The sequence below is a fragment of the Strix uralensis genome, chromosome 3 (assembly GCF_047716275.1).
Source record: "Strix uralensis isolate ZFMK-TIS-50842 chromosome 3, bStrUra1, whole genome shotgun sequence".
Classification (NCBI taxonomy): domain Eukaryota; kingdom Metazoa; phylum Chordata; class Aves; order Strigiformes; family Strigidae; genus Strix; species Strix uralensis.
This window is the reverse complement of record NC_133974.1, coordinates 15,316,815-15,333,216: the sequence shown is the minus strand read 5'-3', so window position 1 is coordinate 15,333,216 and position 16,402 is coordinate 15,316,815. Positions and strand designations below refer to the sequence as shown.

General features: G+C 43.1%; 1 long non-coding RNA gene across 1 annotated transcript; it reads right to left on the bottom strand.

Moving 5' to 3' along the window:
* Window positions 1–2,522: 2,522 nt before the first annotated feature.
* Window positions 2,523–8,757, bottom strand: LOC141940532 (uncharacterized). Its single transcript, XR_012628004.1, has 2 exons — window positions 8,412–8,757; window positions 2,523–3,240 (listed from the first exon to the last, which is right to left on the bottom strand). It is a non-coding gene; the product is annotated as an uncharacterized LOC141940532 (long non-coding RNA).
* Between the last annotated feature and the right edge of the window lie 7,645 nt (window positions 8,758–16,402).

Genomic DNA, 16,402 nt, shown 5'->3' with positions numbered 1-16,402 from the left:
ATTAAAAGAAGTCAGAAGTCTTGGCTTTTCTTCAGCCAGGAGCACAGGATGTTTTTGTGACCTCTGCACATTCTCCGGAGCAAGAAAACAAGTTTCCATTACACTTTACTCTTCCCAGGGCTGATCATTCTGGGGTGGGGACAGAGTCATATCGATATTATATATATATATATATATATATAAGTATATAACTAGTTCATAACAGGGATTTGGTTTAATTAATAATAGACTTTTTCTATTCTAAGTTACCTGTCAGAAACTGATCTTTTTCCTGGAATAAGAACAGACTGAAAAGTGGCTTTGCCGAGCACAGAAAAGTGCTTCAGGAGGCATTGAGCAAGCAGCTGAATTGCACTGAAGTCAATCTGTGTCCTAGATTCTCTCATCTGAGGAGGAAGAGTCCTTCAGAAAGCTCCACACACATCCCTGACGCAGCTGTCTGCTGAGGTTATAAGTGGTAGAAGTTGGTCTGTGACCTTTCCCTGTTTCTTCCCTTCCACATGGAGGAAGGAAAACGTCCTTCCCCCGCTGTCCTCTCCGTGGCACTAGCAAGCACCAAAGTGGGAGTGAGAAATATCTTAAATCTTCTAATATCCCCATTCAGGTATGTAGATCAGATCAGAAACTGGCCTGCCCCAAGTTAAAAAAAGGCCCAGTGAATTAAGTATTGAGTAATGTAATTTGTTGCCCTTCTGCATGTCTTTGCAGGTTTAGGTTCAATAATTTTCTGCCATTTGTTTTTCTTTCATTTTCAACATATTCTAGAACTTTCATTTTTTAATCCTAACCCTCAGCCTATCCATCATCCTCCAGATCTATGTGGTACACCCATTGTTCAATTTTCATTTATTCTTTCTCTTCCTCTACCTTTGACTCATTGATTTTTGTAACATTCAGTTAATATTTCAGTATATTATTAGTTTGTGTGACATTTTACAGTCCATGCAGTTAAATCACAACAGGTCTCTTGAAATTACTTGGCATGTAAATCAAATAATTATGTTAACTTTCAAGGGAGAAACTGGTAGAAAAACAGCACAGAAGCTTTCGACCCTGTGAAAGTAATCACTTTTGTGTCTCCAAAATACCTGAAGGAACAGGGTTTTTTGGTTTTAATTTTCTTTAAGTCACTGAGGGGCATAAGTATTCTCAAACATGCCTACTACATGCTCTCTGTATATTTAGCTGCCTACATGACTGAAAATTCATCCTTAATGTATTTATGTCCTGGCAAGGGAGCCAGATGCTATGGTATTTCCCTGATGCAGGGAGTCCTCATGCTGGTTCTGTGCATTTCCTCTGGGTTTTCACCAGCTGACCCTCCGCTGGCAAAGCAGCATTTGAACACTTGTACCTCCATTAGGAGGAAGGGGCAAGTAGCAACTAGGAAAGATTTTAATTACAAGTTTGGTACAGCAGAGATAATCCTATGTGACAGCTATGTTCATCTGTTTCGGGGTTCTGTGTTGTCAGTTAGCTGTTATTAATGTTTTTACATCTGTGGCACGGGAACATCCCATCTGCAACACACTCTTTCAGCCGCCAGTAGATATGAGTATGGGGCATAAACATGGTATATATCTGCTCTTCCAGCTGAGGAAACATTTGTTTTAAGGTCAACTCTTCTATGCATTATATTGAACATTACGTTTTTCACCTATGAAGAACTGGACTAATTTCTTATGACATGGATCTTGCACAAACAATATGAAAAACTTTATTATATTATATAGCAGCTCTATACACACATAAAATTAGTTATGTATAAATGCCTGAAGGAGAGGGATTTCTCTTTCCAATGCTAACGTTCAGCTCAGAAAATTGGTGTTTTCTCCCTTTTGCCAATAGATGGCAATATGTTACAGACATGTGGAATTACATAGCCCAACTTTAAAACGGCTTTTTTTTTTTTTTTTTTTTTTTTTTTTTCCCAAGAGGCTTTTTGACACATTAATCAATCTATGTAGATACTAAATGCAGGAAAACCAAGCCAAAAGTTATTTAAAATCACCTTTTCTTTTATTTCTTTTCATATGTGCTTCTAATTCAATGGGAATGTATTGCAGGGAAAGCTGAAAAAAAGAACTCTCTCCAGGATGTAACATTACATATAAATTTTAAGCAGAACAGAAGAATTACTACACAATTCTTTCTTATGTGAGATTATAAGTACCTGCCTATAATATAATCACTGAAAATATTATGGAACTTGTAAGGGTATTACAGTAAAGTCAGTATTTAAAAATGAGAGGGAAGAGTGATGTGAGAAAAGGAATAAAATTATGGCTGGGAGAGGGAAGGAGATGAATAGAGGCAGAGGTTGGTTTCAGTTCTTAGCACGATCTTCTCTGATAAAATGAGCCTTTACCCAGGTTGTTAAAATAGTAGGAGGGTGTGGTGGTTTGACCTTGGCTAAATGCCAGGTACCCACCAAGTCGCTCTATCACTTCCCCCCCTTTCCCCTTTTTTTCTCAATAGGGCAAAGAAGGGAAAGAAAATAAGATAGGAAAACAAAACAACCCTTGTGGGTAAAACAACAGCAGTTTTAATATAAGCAAAGCGAAGCAAAGGTCCGCGCGCGGAAGCAAAAAAAAGAAAACAGATTTATTCTCTACTTCCCATTAACAGGCGATGTCGGGCCTTCTCAGGAAGCAGGGCTCTGATACGCGTAGCGGTTGCCTCGGAGGACCAAGGGTGACCCCACCCCCTTCCTCCTTTCTCCCAGCTTTATACTGAGCAGACGTCATATGGTATGGAATATCCCTTTGGTCAGTTCGGGTCAGCTGTCCTGGTTGTGTCCCCTCCCAAGATCTTGCCCACCCCGTCCCACTGTGGGGGGGGGGGGAAATGTCAGAAAGAGCCTTGGTGCTGTGTAAGCACTACTCAGCAGTAGCCACAACACCAGTGTGCTATCAACACCCTGCCAGCTCCCAGCATAAAACACAGCACCATGAGGGCTGCTACAGGGGAAAACCAATTCTGGCTCAGCCAGACCCGATACAATCTCCACCCCTTATTCCATACCATTTACGTCATGCCCAGGTCCCACATAACACTCATTTATTCATTCCGTAAGCTTTCTTCACTCCTCTAGATGTTCAGTGACTTGGCTGCCATCTGTCAAGGTGGATGTTCAGGACAGGAGCAGTATGTTTGACTGTTGGACTCCAGCACCGGCTAGGTTTGGGTCATCATCGCATGTATCTGGTTCACTCTTCGTCGTTCCTACTTCCTCCATCACTTCCTGCAACATACAACTCAGCTCACAGATTATTTCCCCCCCAAGGTTAAATCTCCTTGAGGCACACACTGAGTAGCCCCATTCTCCCGCATTACCCACCAAGTACATCCAGGTCCCTGAGCAAAAACAATCCCACGAGTGGGCTTGCCTTTTCCCAAGGGAGGAGCAATCCATACTGCCTTCCCCAGCCATTTCCCTGTGTGTACTACAGGGACCTTATCTCCTCCCACAGTATGAAGGGGTTTTGTTTGGGCAGGACCAGGACGGTTAACAGATCCTCTGGTATTAATTAGCCAAGTGGCTTCTGCTAAATTTATATCCCAGTGTTTCCATCCCCCATTGTCCAATGCTCTCAACATAGTCTTCAACAGTCCATTGTATCTTTCAATCTTTCCAGACGCTTGTGGGTAATAAGGGATGTGATACACCCACTCAATGCCATGTTTCTTTGCCCAGGAGTTTATGAGATTATTTCGAAAATGGGTTCCATTGTCTGATTCGATTCTTTCAGGAGTACCATGTCACCATAAAATTTGCCTTTCAAGACCTAAGATGGTATTTCGAGCAGTGGCATGATTTACAGGGTACGTCTCAAGCCAACCAGTAGTTGCTTCCACCATAGTGAGTATGTAGCGCTTGCCTTGGCGTGTTCGTGGCAATGGTCCAATATAGTCAATTTGCCAGGCCTCACCATATCGAAAACTCAGCCATCGCCCTCTGTTCCAGGGAGACTTTACTCGTGTGGCTCGCTTGATTGCAGCACATGTTTCGCATTCATGAGTGACCTGTGAGATGGCCTCCATGGTCAGGTCCACCCCTCGATCACGAGCCCATCTGTACGTTGCATCTCTCCCGAGATGCCCGGATGTTTCATGGGCCCATCGAGCTACAAATAGCTCACCCTTGCGCTCCCAGTCCAGGTCCAGCTGAGCTACTTCAATTTTAGCAGCCTTGTCTACTTGCTCATTGTTTTGATGTTCTTCGGTGGCACGGCTTTTGGGCACATGGGCATCTACATGACGTACCTTTAGAGCCACGTTTTCCACTCGGGCAGCGATGTCCTGCCACAGTGCAGCAGCCCAGATGGGTTTACCTCTGCGCTGCCAATTGGTCTTCTTCCACTCCTGTAGCCACCCCCACAGGGCATTAGCCACCATCCAGGAGTCAGTGTAGAGATACAGTACTGGCCACTTTTCTCGTTCAGCAATCTTTAGGGCTAGTTGGATCGCTTTTACTTCTGCAAACTGACTTGACTCGCCCTCTCCTTCAGTGGCCTCAACGACTTGTCTTGTGGGGCTCCACACAGCAGCTTTCCACTTTCGATGGTTTCCTACCACACGACAGGATCCATCAGTAAACAGAGCATACTGCCTTTCATCTTCTGGTAATTCGTTATATGGTGGTGCTTCTTGGGCACGAGCCACCTCCTCAGGCAGTGCTCCAAAATCTCTACCTTCTGGCCAGTCCATGATCTCTTCCAGGATTCCTGGACGGTTGGGTTTTCCCAGTCGAGCTCGTTGCGTGATTAACGCTACCCATTTACTCCAGGTAGCACTGGTTGCATGGTGTGTAGAAGGGATGTTTCCTTTGAACATCCAATGTAGTACAGGCAATCGCGGTGCCAAGAGGAGCTGTGCTTCTGTACCAACAACTTCGGAAGTGGCTCGAATCCCCTCATATGCTGCCAGAATCTCCTTTTCAGTTGGAGTGTAGTGGGCTTCTGATCCTCGATATCCCCGGCTCCAAAATCCTAATGGTCGACCCCGAGTTTCACCTGCTACCTTCTGCCAGAGGCTCCATGTGAGGCCATGCTCCCCAGTTGATGTGTAAAGTACATTTTGCACATCTGGTCCTGTCCGAACAGGCCCAAGAGCTACCGCCCGAGCTATCTCCTGTTTGATGTGCTCAAAGGCTTGTTGTTGCTCAAGACCCCACTCAAAATTGTTCTTCTTTCGGGTTACTTGATAGAGAGGGCTCACCAGCTGACTGTAACCTGGAATGTGCATCCTCCAAAATCCCACAAGTCCTAAGAAAGCTTGTGTTTCCTTCTTGTTGGTCGGTGGAGACATAGCTGCTATCTTGTTGACAACCTCCATAGGCACATGGCGGCGTCCATCTTGCCATTTTATTCCCAAGAACTGAATCTCCTGTGCTGGTCCCTTGACCTTGCTTTTCTTTATGGCAAACCCAGCTCTCAGAAGAATCTCAATTACTTTTTGTCCTTTCTTGAACACTTCTTCTGCCTTGTTGCCCCACACAATGATGTCATCGATGTACTGTAGATGTTCAGGGGCATCACCCTTTTCCAGTGCAGTTTGAATTAGTCCATGACAAATAGTGGGGCTGTGCTTCCACCCCTGGGGTAGTCGATTCCAGGTATATTGGACACCCCTCCACGTGAAAGCAAACTGTGGCCTGCACTCTTCTGCCAAAGGAATTGAAAAGAATGCATTGGCGATGTCGATTGTGGCGTACCACTTGGCTGCCTTTGACTCTAGTTCATACTGGAGCTCTAACATATCTGGTACAGCAGCACTCAGTGGTGGCGTCACTTCGTTCAGGCCACGATAGTCTACTGTCAACCTCCACCCTCCGTCAGACTTTCGCACTGGCCATATTGGGCTATTAAAAGGCGAATGTGTCTTACTGATGACACCTTGGGTCTCCAGTTGACGGATCAGTTCTTGGATGGGAGCCAGAGAGTCTCGGTTCGTGCGATACTGCCGTCGGTGCACGGTCCTCATGGCAATTGGCACCTGTTGTTCTTTAACTCGCAACAGTCCTACAACAAAAGGATCTCCTGAGAGGCCAGGCAGATTAGACAACTGTTTGACCTTCTCTGTGTTCACACTGGCCACACCAAAAGCCCATCGGTATCCTTTTGGGTCTTTGAAATACCCCCTCTTGAGGTAGTCAATGCCCAAGATACAAGGGGCTTCTGGGCCAGTTACAATGGGATGTTTTTCCCACTTATCCCCGGTCAAGCTAACCTCGGCCTCCAGTACTGACAGTTCTTGACATCCGCCTGTCACTCCTGAGATCCAGATAGGTTCTGCCCCTCTATAACTTGATGGCATTAATGTACACTGTGCCCCGGTATCGATTAAAGCCTGGTACTTCTGTGGATTTGATGTGCCAGGCCATCGAATCCACACTGTCCAATACACCCGATCATCCCTTTCCTCCTCCTGGCTGGAGGCAGGGGCCCTCTATTCCTGTTCTTGGTCAGAGTATTCACTGTCTGACCCTTGCTGTGCCAGGCCGGAAACTCCTTCATCAGGGCCAAGGGAGGTGATCTCAGTCTTCCTGTATCTGGGAGATCGCTGATTACTTTCTTGCGGTTTCACGCCAGCTACATTAACAACCTTCTTGGATGTTGTCTTCTTGGCAGGGGTCTTTCCTCGCAATTCACGTACACGAGCTTCCAATTTGAAGGTGGGTTGACCATCCCACTTCCTCATGTCCTCCCCCTGGTCACACAGGAAGAACCAAAGTTCTCCACGTGTCATGTGCCTAGGTTTCCCTTTCCCTCTGACTGGGGTGGAAGAGAACCGATTTCTTGGGGTGCTCCTGACATCTAAGGCACTCGCCCGTAGAGATGAGGAGGTTCCAAGACTCTCTTCAAAGTTCTGAAGCCAGGAAGAGACTGCCTCCACAGTTGGCGTGCATCTTAGTCCTTCTCCCATATCCATTTCTGGATAGTACATCGCAGCCAAGCCCGCAGAATACGAGGATGGTGCACCTTTAATCACCTTCCTCCACATGGCCCGTGTGCACAGGACATCCTCTGGATTTTTAGGGGCTTCATCATTATCTGGACCACTATAGATGACTTCCAGCACTGCTAGTTCTCTCAGGTACTGGACACCTTCATCCGCAGTAGCCCACTTCCCTGGGGAGTTGTCCGTAAGATCTTCCTTGAAAGGATATCTTGCTTTAACACTTGAAAGGAGCCGTCTCCACAGACTGCAAATTCCTGTTTCTTTTCCAATTCCCCTTTCAATTCCTCGATCTCTAGCAAGGGAACCCAGCTGTTGGGCTTCCTTACCTTCCAGCTGCTGAGCATCAGCCCCATTATCCCAGCATCGAAGCAGCCAGGCAGCAATCCGCTCACCCGGCTGGCGGCTATAGTCTTTCCGCAGATCTCGCAGTTCTGATGATGTCAGGGACCGGGTAGTTTCTGCCTCCTGTTTAAGTTCTGTTATTCCCTCTTCTGACCCCTTTGCTGAAGGACCTGCTTCTTCCTCTTCTTTCTCCTCCCTTATTAATCGAGGGTATGGACCTGTTGTTCTCCTTGTCCACTGTTTCTTTTTTACTACTGGGGCAATCTCTGCTGTTACTGTTTTTGTTTGAGTTCCCGTTTCCACCACAGTCCTTTGAGAGCACTGAACTGCAGCTCGATAAGCATAGGCCAGGCCCCAGTACAGCGCTAGGAGTTGCTGATTTTCATCAGGATAGACAAGGCACCCTTCTATCAGGTGTTGTGTCAGTTTTGCGGGGTTGCTTGCCTGTTCAGGGGTAAGATCCCAGGCTACAGGAGGTGATAACCGTCCTAGGAATCTGCCCAAATCCTTCCACTCCCCCTGCCACCCAGGGACAGGCCGCCTCAGGGCACATTTTGGTATTCTCTCACCCAAAATTTGCTTTCTCTTACACCAAAAACCTAACGAGCTCCACACAGCCCACAATAGGCGAATAGCATTAATGAACAGTATCAAAGAGCTAACATAAGGATTAATAAGTACTTCGGGAGCCTGCAGAATAAAACCACTCATGATGTTCCCAATTTCTTCCAGCATGTTCCCGAGCTTAGCAAAATAAAGATAAGCAGATCAATAAACAAACCCGTGACCAGCACAAGAGCTTGTCGCTTACTAACTGCTATAGCTATAGCACAATTAATATAAAACTGCCGTTGTCCCGCCCCACGTTGGGCGCCAAAATAGACTGTGGTGGTTTGACCTTGGCTAAATGCCAGGTACCCACCAAGTCGCTCTATCACTTCCCCCCCTTTCCCCTTTTTTTCTCAATAGGGCAAAGAAGGGAAAGAAAATAAGATAGGAAAACAAAACAACCCTTGTGGGTAAAACAACAGCAGTTTTAATATAAGCAAAGCGAAGCAAAGGTCCGCGCGCGGAAGCAAAAAAAAGAAAACAGATTTATTCTCTACTTCCCATTAACAGGCGATGTCGGGCCTTCTCAGGAAGCAGGGCTCTGATACGCGTAGCGGTTGCCTCGGAGGACCAAGGGTGACCCCACCCCCTTCCTCCTTTCTCCCAGCTTTATACTGAGCAGACGTCATATGGTATGGAATATCCCTTTGGTCAGTTCGGGTCAGCTGTCCTGGTTGTGTCCCCTCCCAAGATCTTGCCCACCCCGTCCCACTGTGGGGGGGGGGGGAAATGTCAGAAAGAGCCTTGGTGCTGTGTAAGCACTACTCAGCAGTAGCCACAACACCAGTGTGCTATCAACACCCTGCCAGCTCCCAGCATAAAACACAGCACCATGAGGGCTGCTACAGGGGAAAACCAATTCTGGCTCAGCCAGACCCGATACAGAGGGACACTAAATTAGCAATTGCTGAATGGTCATGAAGGTGGGGTGGAAAGTATTTTTGTTTCCCTTATTTTCAGGTGTGAGCTTTGCTGGTCCTTTAGCTTTACCCCAGGATCACTACTTGATTGCGTTTTGCTTATGGGCTTCATGGGAAAATGAGGCAAGAGCTTTACACCCACTATGACTCTTTCATGGCATTGGAAATCTGCTAGAGGATGCACAGCTGCTTTTCTGCACCCATTGAGGAACTGCAGCTGCACAAGCTTATTAGAATAGACACTGAGCTGCACCAGGGAACTGAACCTTTTGTGTACTAAAATGCTGTTTTCTGTCATGGTTTGTGTTGTTAGAAGACATATAAATAACAAATTTGTAAATTAAAGGTCAAAAATATTCAAAGAGCAAAACTATCATGTCCAGTAGAATATGTAAGTTAATTATAAACTCTCTGCATTATGCCAGTATTTATTTTTATTTTAAATGGAACAAAACCCCACAATGAGGTGGAATGAAGATCATTGTGATATTTAGCTAAATGATCAGGTGAAATCTTGGTTTTTGGAAGAAAGAAGTCATGAGATGAAAGTAACGTAGACCTCCCCTTACTTTAGGAATTGACCCCTATGCACATGATATTTTTTTTTTTTCACTAAGATCGCTTATTTTAGTTGCAGCTGTTTGGATTCCACAGGATCTATATTTGCTGCTGTTTGAGATGTTTTTGTAGTTGGAAGGGTTTTTTTTAAAAAAAATCACTATTTGTACCTTTATTTGGAAGTATGTGATCAGAAAAGTATAAATTGAATTTTAAAAGCCCCAGTCAGTTAAAAAAATCAGTTTTCGACACTTGTTAATTGTTTCTTCTACATCAAATTTGCCCAGTTTAAAAGTAAAAGAAAAAAGGTTTTTTCTAAACTGTATGCACTGAACAAGAGATAAAATCTATTGTATGAAGAGCAAGGCTCTGCTCTTTTTTACTTTGCAAGCTGTCACTAGAACTAGAGATTACAGAATTGGAATTCAGCTGACAGGTTTGCTAATGGTGCATAACATGAAATAAGGGAAAAGGAGGCTTTCTGTAGTAGTAACACACTGGCTTTACAGAGCAGTCAGCTAGAGGTATTCTGGCAATTTTTGACAGGTCTGGGGTTTTAGAGAAGACTCATTAAAAAATTAATATTCAAAGCTGGTTTAAAATTATCTTTGGACTTGGAAAACTGAAATGGAATGTAGGGTTTGGTGACACTTCAGATATGTTAGTATCATAATTGTTGATGATTAAAAAAAATAATTTCAGAAAATACCAAATATGAAAAATAATTAGGAAGAACATATTTTTTTGAACTCCAAAGATGTCCAAATTTTTCGGTTTTTACATGTTTAATTAAAAAGGTATGCTAATTTGAAAGATTCTTCAGTATATAGCATTGTAATCTTTAAATCATAGGGGGAACCAAGAAAAATGACTTTGAGCTCACTAATTGAAAACAAACCCACATTTTTCATTTATTACATTTTTGAGGAAACATAGCTAGTAATTCAACTGTAAATACATCTATCAATAATCTGTTCCTCATTTTACAGTAGCACAAAAAAAAAATCCCGTTGAGCTGTTTGCCTTCTATTCGATTTAGAGATATAACATATGATTGCTGGTTCCCCTTAAATCCACTCATCTAGGATTTTACTCCCTCAAACAATAGAGCTTTGCACATCACCATAACCTCAAACGATGGAGAGAGATTAGTTATATGCAGAGCACCCATACTTCCGCCTGTGTTTTTATGAAATTTGTGCAGATGCTGTGCTGGTTGCATGCAATTACTCCAAAACATCTGAGATGCACTGAGCTGTGTTGTTAAACTGTGCTTTTTCCAGGAGGCTCCACAACAAGTGCAGTCCAGAAGGGCTTTGGTATATCTGTTGCTGTTCATCTTCTTGGTCCATAAAGCCCAGAATTGCTGAGTCCTGGGAAGGTGATTTCCACTCTTCACATTGCTGGGCTTTTTCATGTTGGCAGAAAGTCACACAAGATTGTGGAATACAATAGATTTCATCCTGCATTTCAACTTCTTCCTCAGAGGCGTGAACTCTAGGCCTGTTGGGGAAGGTAGAGAGGAGGAAAAAAAAGGAAAAAGAAACAGATGTTGAGGCTGCAGATAATAAGTTGTGCACTGTGTTTTCTTGGCAAGTTGAGTTATAAACCATATAGAAGAGATGGGAATCCTCCAACTGGGAACTTCATCTATTCTTCAAGACTGAGTCTTTCAAAGTGCCCTGACTCCAATGAGCAAATCACTTAAACTCATTTCCATGTGGAAATACTTGCATGCTTAAAGTTAAGCAGTACTAAATACTGTGCTGTATTGGATAATGTAGAAGTGAATGAAATTGCTTTCAAAGCCTAAATTAATCATGACACATGGTATTTCTGTGATTCTTGCAGCAAAAATACTCTGCACCAGTGGATGTCACTGTGTGCAACCAGGCAGAGTAGTTTAATGCTGCTGCAGATGAATCCTTGCAGAGGATACATCGGGGAAAAAAGATCTGTTTGTGATTCAAATTGGTACTTTCTTGCCATGTACTACAAGGTAGGAATATAGTGCTTTTGACAGTCTAACCCCTACCTCATGCAGACCCCCAAAACCAAATAAACCCCCTCCTGCAACTTAACTTGATTTTTTTTCAGTGTTTTATCATAAAAAGTCATGTAATCTCCAGTTCTTTCCTATCTAGAACAAGCAAGATAAAAATAACAAATGTACAGCTACAGCCAGTTGTAAATACTGCTGTGTTCATAAAGTTGTGTTGTTGCAAGTAGGAGAGTTGATAAATTGGGAAATCCCTGATGCGCCATTTAGCACCCAGCACAAAAATTGTATTTATGTAGATAAATAGCACTCCTTTAATGTGGTAAATCTGTTAGAGTGAAATCTGTGTGGTTTCAGTATTTGTAATGTGAGCATTTCAGAAGCGTAAGTACCAGTTTATGCAAATAGGTCCCAAACTCATCAGTTTTACCTACCTTATTATTGATATCTATCTTCATTGAAGCTATGTACTGAGTGCACTTCATTAAGGCTGACAAGCCAAAGGCTGCTCTTTCTCCCTGGGAATTGCCATCTTCTTTACAATGCAAAAGCCATTAAATGAGCCTTTTACAGTAAGTCAACTCTCTCTGCTTCTCTCCCCCAATGGGGGGTATTTTTATTTTTTTTGTTTTACTCCACAAATCCTGCTTAAAGAGACATGATAAGATTCTTTATAATGAAAAATATTGCACCTTTGTCTTTCCTCAGAGGAAAGTATTTATTCCCCAGGGTCTTAACTACACAATAAGATATTAACCATGACCTTGTAGTTGAACCCTGTGTGGGAAGATGTGCATGCAGTTTTTTTAATGTCCATTGAAAAGAAATGTTCTTTTCTCTCTGTTGCCTCTAAAAAGGTTTTATTTTTTCCTACCAGTTACAATGCATCTGTTATATAGTGATATTTAAAGGCAAAACAAAGCAAAGTTCTCTATATACAATGTGTTGGCTACAGCTGCTGGATAAGGGAGATTTTACTCACAGGTCTGGTGTTTGTACAAGCTTTGTTAGAGCCTTTTCATATAGGTTTCTTGCTAGATCACTTAATGTATGGTCATATGTGAGAGAAGGACTTCTTTTAAAGGACAGTTCAATACCTTGGCTGCACAGGAAAGGTTTTCCTTTCAGTTGATATTAAAAAATAAATCCAGATGTAGATGAGTAATACAAACCCATTTTTGTATTGTACAAGCTAGGCCCTTCCCTGCCTTAAAAATATCCACTTCTGTTCTTGCTTTGTCATGTATGTGCTTCTGTACACTGCTCTAAGTATATGACCATTTCTGTGGCTGTATAATGACACATCAGCAGCTAGAGTTGCAATAAGGTATTTGAGTTTGTTTTTTTACCAACAGTTCTTACAAATACGTAGCAACAACAACTGCTTTCTTCCTGACTCTCTGCTCAAGCCCTAGATGCAATCTCTTGCTGTTACTTCTTAGGCTAACCACATTAGAGACACTGTAAAACACTGCAAAGAGTGAATTGGTGCTTTGGATGTAGATCTGAAACTTTGTCTTGATCTGTGAGGTGCTTTTAAAAGAATACCACACCATTATTCAGTCTGGCTTTTTTTCTAATGTGATTTACCGCCTGCAGTCAGAGAGATCAGTTAAGATATCCTGATGTGCCAGGTGAGCACAGAGGCTGCAGTCCGTGCGCTAACGGCTGAGGAGATTCTGATCCACTCTTCACATCCTTCCTTCAGGCAGGAATAACGACTCCCAAGGACTTAAATGGCCTCACAGACTGTAGTGAAGCAAAGGGAATTTAGAATTCAGTCCCTGCAGTAGCAAGAAGGAGAACAGAGCACAAGACTCAGGGTTCAGAAAAAAGCTTCTCTTGGATAAGGTTTTATAGATGCAGACCGTGCACATATTTAAGGTAGGGTTTATTTCACCTATTTTCAGAATTTCAAAGCATGGTTCAGCTAATTCTCTCACATATGTAGAAGTTTTTTTTCATCTACTGTAATGTCTCAGTTTTCTGCTGCTGTTTCCCCTCCACCTCTCAGCAGCAGTTTTGCTACAGGCTGCGCTGCCTGAAGACCATAGTGGTCCAGGGATTGGATGCAGGCCCTGGGTACTAAGTGGGGTACTTAGTGGGGCTCCACATCTCCGTGCAACGTGTCTTCAGTGAGAGAAGACAGCTGCACCAGACTTTTTAATGGTAGGTGTGCAGTTGGATGTCTTCAGTGCTGACTTTTGCAGCTGTTCATCCTTAGCAGCAAGCTGTCTGCAGGCTTAGGCACTGTTATCAGCGCAGGGCATGTGTTTGCCTTTTTTATTTCATTTTCCAAAACCTAGGTTTATGGACTCTGTTTTATCTAAAATAAAATAAATGTAGACCCATGTCTACTGTACATACACATTATAGGCCAGTGGGCTGAGATTTGGAAAAACTGATGCTCAGGGATTTCACTGATTTGCCTTGGAGGCTGTGGGATGAGGGAAGGTGTCTACAGAGGAGGTGAGGTTTTTCCCCATTTATTTGCAGTTATCTTTTCCTGCCCCTTGCACATGGATGTGTGCAACTCCCAGGATGGAGCTGAACTCAGAACCTTGAATTTTGAATATTTTTTTTTCCCAGTGACTTCTTACTGTTCCTTTCAACACAGTGACATAGAGGGGATGGCCATGAAGTTCTGAAAATTCATGAACTGTCTGCAGAAAGTTTTGCATCAAATTTTCACTGTCTTTACTAATAATTATAAGACAGAGTTGTCTGAATGAAGAAAAACTTTCTCTTTCACACTTGTGGGTGAATGTGAGCCTAAATATTAAAAAAGCTTACAGATTCATTGGCAATAGCTTTCATTGGACTCCCATGTTGTATTATGTTGTCCTGAGAAACTGAGTCCACAGAAAAACATGCGAAAGAATAATTTTATGACCTCAGTGGAACTAGTTCTTATAAATGAAGTCTAACACATGTGGTCAAGAAACTCAGATAGCCTACAAGTGACTGCCTGTTTACTATTAAGGCAGCAGGATTACAGAGGGATTGATTTAGTCGACATTTAATTTTCATAGAATCATAAAATGGTGTGGGCTGGAAGGAACCTTAAAGGGTCATCTAGTCCAACCCCCCTGCAATAAGAAGGGACATCTGTAACTAGATCAGGTTTCTCAGAGCCCCGTCCAATCTCACCTTGAAAGTTTCCAGGGATGGGACACCTACCACCTCTCTGGGCAGTCTGCTCCAGTGTTTCACCACATGCATCATAAAAAATTTCCTTGTATCTAGTCTGAATCCACCCTCTTTTAGTTTAAAGTCATTACCCCTTGTCCTGTTGAAAAAAGCCCTACTGAAATGTTTGTCCCCGTCTTTCTTATAAGCCCCCTTTAAGTATGAAAGACTGCAGTAAGGTCTCCCTGGAGCCTTCTCTTCTCCAGGCTGAACAACCCCAACTCTCTCAGCCTGTCCTCACAGGTAGGTGCTCCAGGCCCCTGATCATCCTCATGCCCTTCCTCTGGACTTTCTCCAACAGGTCCATGTTCTTCTTATGTTGGGGACACCAGAGCTGAACACAGTACTGCAGGTGGGGCCTCATGAGACCAGAGTAGAGGGGGAGAATCACCTCACTCGACCTGCTGGTCACACTTCTCTTGAAGCAGCCCAGGATACAGTTGGCTTTCTCGGCTGCGAGAACACATTGCTGGCTCATGTGCAGTTTTCCATCCACTAATACCCCCAAATCCTTCTCCACAGGGCTGCTCTCAATCCCTTCATCCCCCAGCCAGTATTGATACCAGGGGTTTCCCCCACCCATGTTCAGGACCTTGTAGTTGGTCTTTTTGAACCTCATGAGGTCGACATGGGCCCACTTTTCAAGCTTGTCCAGGTCCCTCTGAATAGCATCCTGTCCCTCAGGTGTGTCAATCGCACCACTCAGCTTGGTCTCATTTTCTAAGGCAATATTGTTGAATACAGAGTTCTTCCCTCCCTAATTGGACCTGTTTTGAAGTACCTGTTCTGACCAGGAAGTTGTGTTTGGAAGGAATTACTGAGTTGGGTAATTGTCCGTTGGCTGATTTCACTGGTTAAAAGATTAATTCATAACACTGTTCAAAATATATATAAAATATGAAGTTACACATGTATTCATGTGTACTGCTTAAATTGTAAATACTTGTTAAAATATAAATATTTTTTTCATAGGTTTCAGTTATAAAAAAATACCCCTAAACCTCACAGTTAAACACCCAATAAGTAACAAAAACTTGTAATTCTTAGCAGAGTTAAAGTCAACATTTCTGAAGGAACAATGTCAACCAGGACCTCATTCTGGCACTGTCATGATGAGAAGTATAACCTCTGCTCTCTTCAAAATAATTTAAAACAAATACATTTTTCATTCTTCACAGTTCACCAAATACAATCTGTTTTGACACAGGCAATTAAAAGAAGAGTTGAAGATCCTGGAGCCCTAGCAGCCCCCTCTTAGACGTTTTCCAGATCTACGTTTTCACTGAGTGTTATAAGACCTGGTGATAGAGACAAGGAGTTGGATATTTGGGGATTTGACCTGCCCATTTAGTCACACACCCAGTTGGGACTGTGGACACAATTTGATTGGACCAACAGTAGTTTTTCATCTTACATTGAGAGGAAACCTTTTTATTTTCCCATTTAGATCTAAACAAATAAACCTACAACAGTTGTTTTAGAGTAAATGTTCACAGGTTATTTTCCATCAAATCTATTTAGAAAGAGTAGAATAAAAGAAAATTATAATGCTCACTAAGTAGTTGTTCCTGTTTGCCTCCCCAGTGGTCACATGTCTTTCACTCTTGAGTTGTCTTTCCTTACTTACTGTACTGGGCTTGGCTGGGATAGAGTTAACTGTCCTCATAGCACCCCTAAAGTGCTATGCTTTGCATTTGTGGCTAGAAAAGTGTTCATAACACACCAATGTTTTGGCTGTCGCTGAGTAGTGCATGCACAGCATCAAGGCTTTCTCTCAAACTTGCCCCCAGCCAAAGACCAGTAGGCTGGAAGTGGGCAAGAG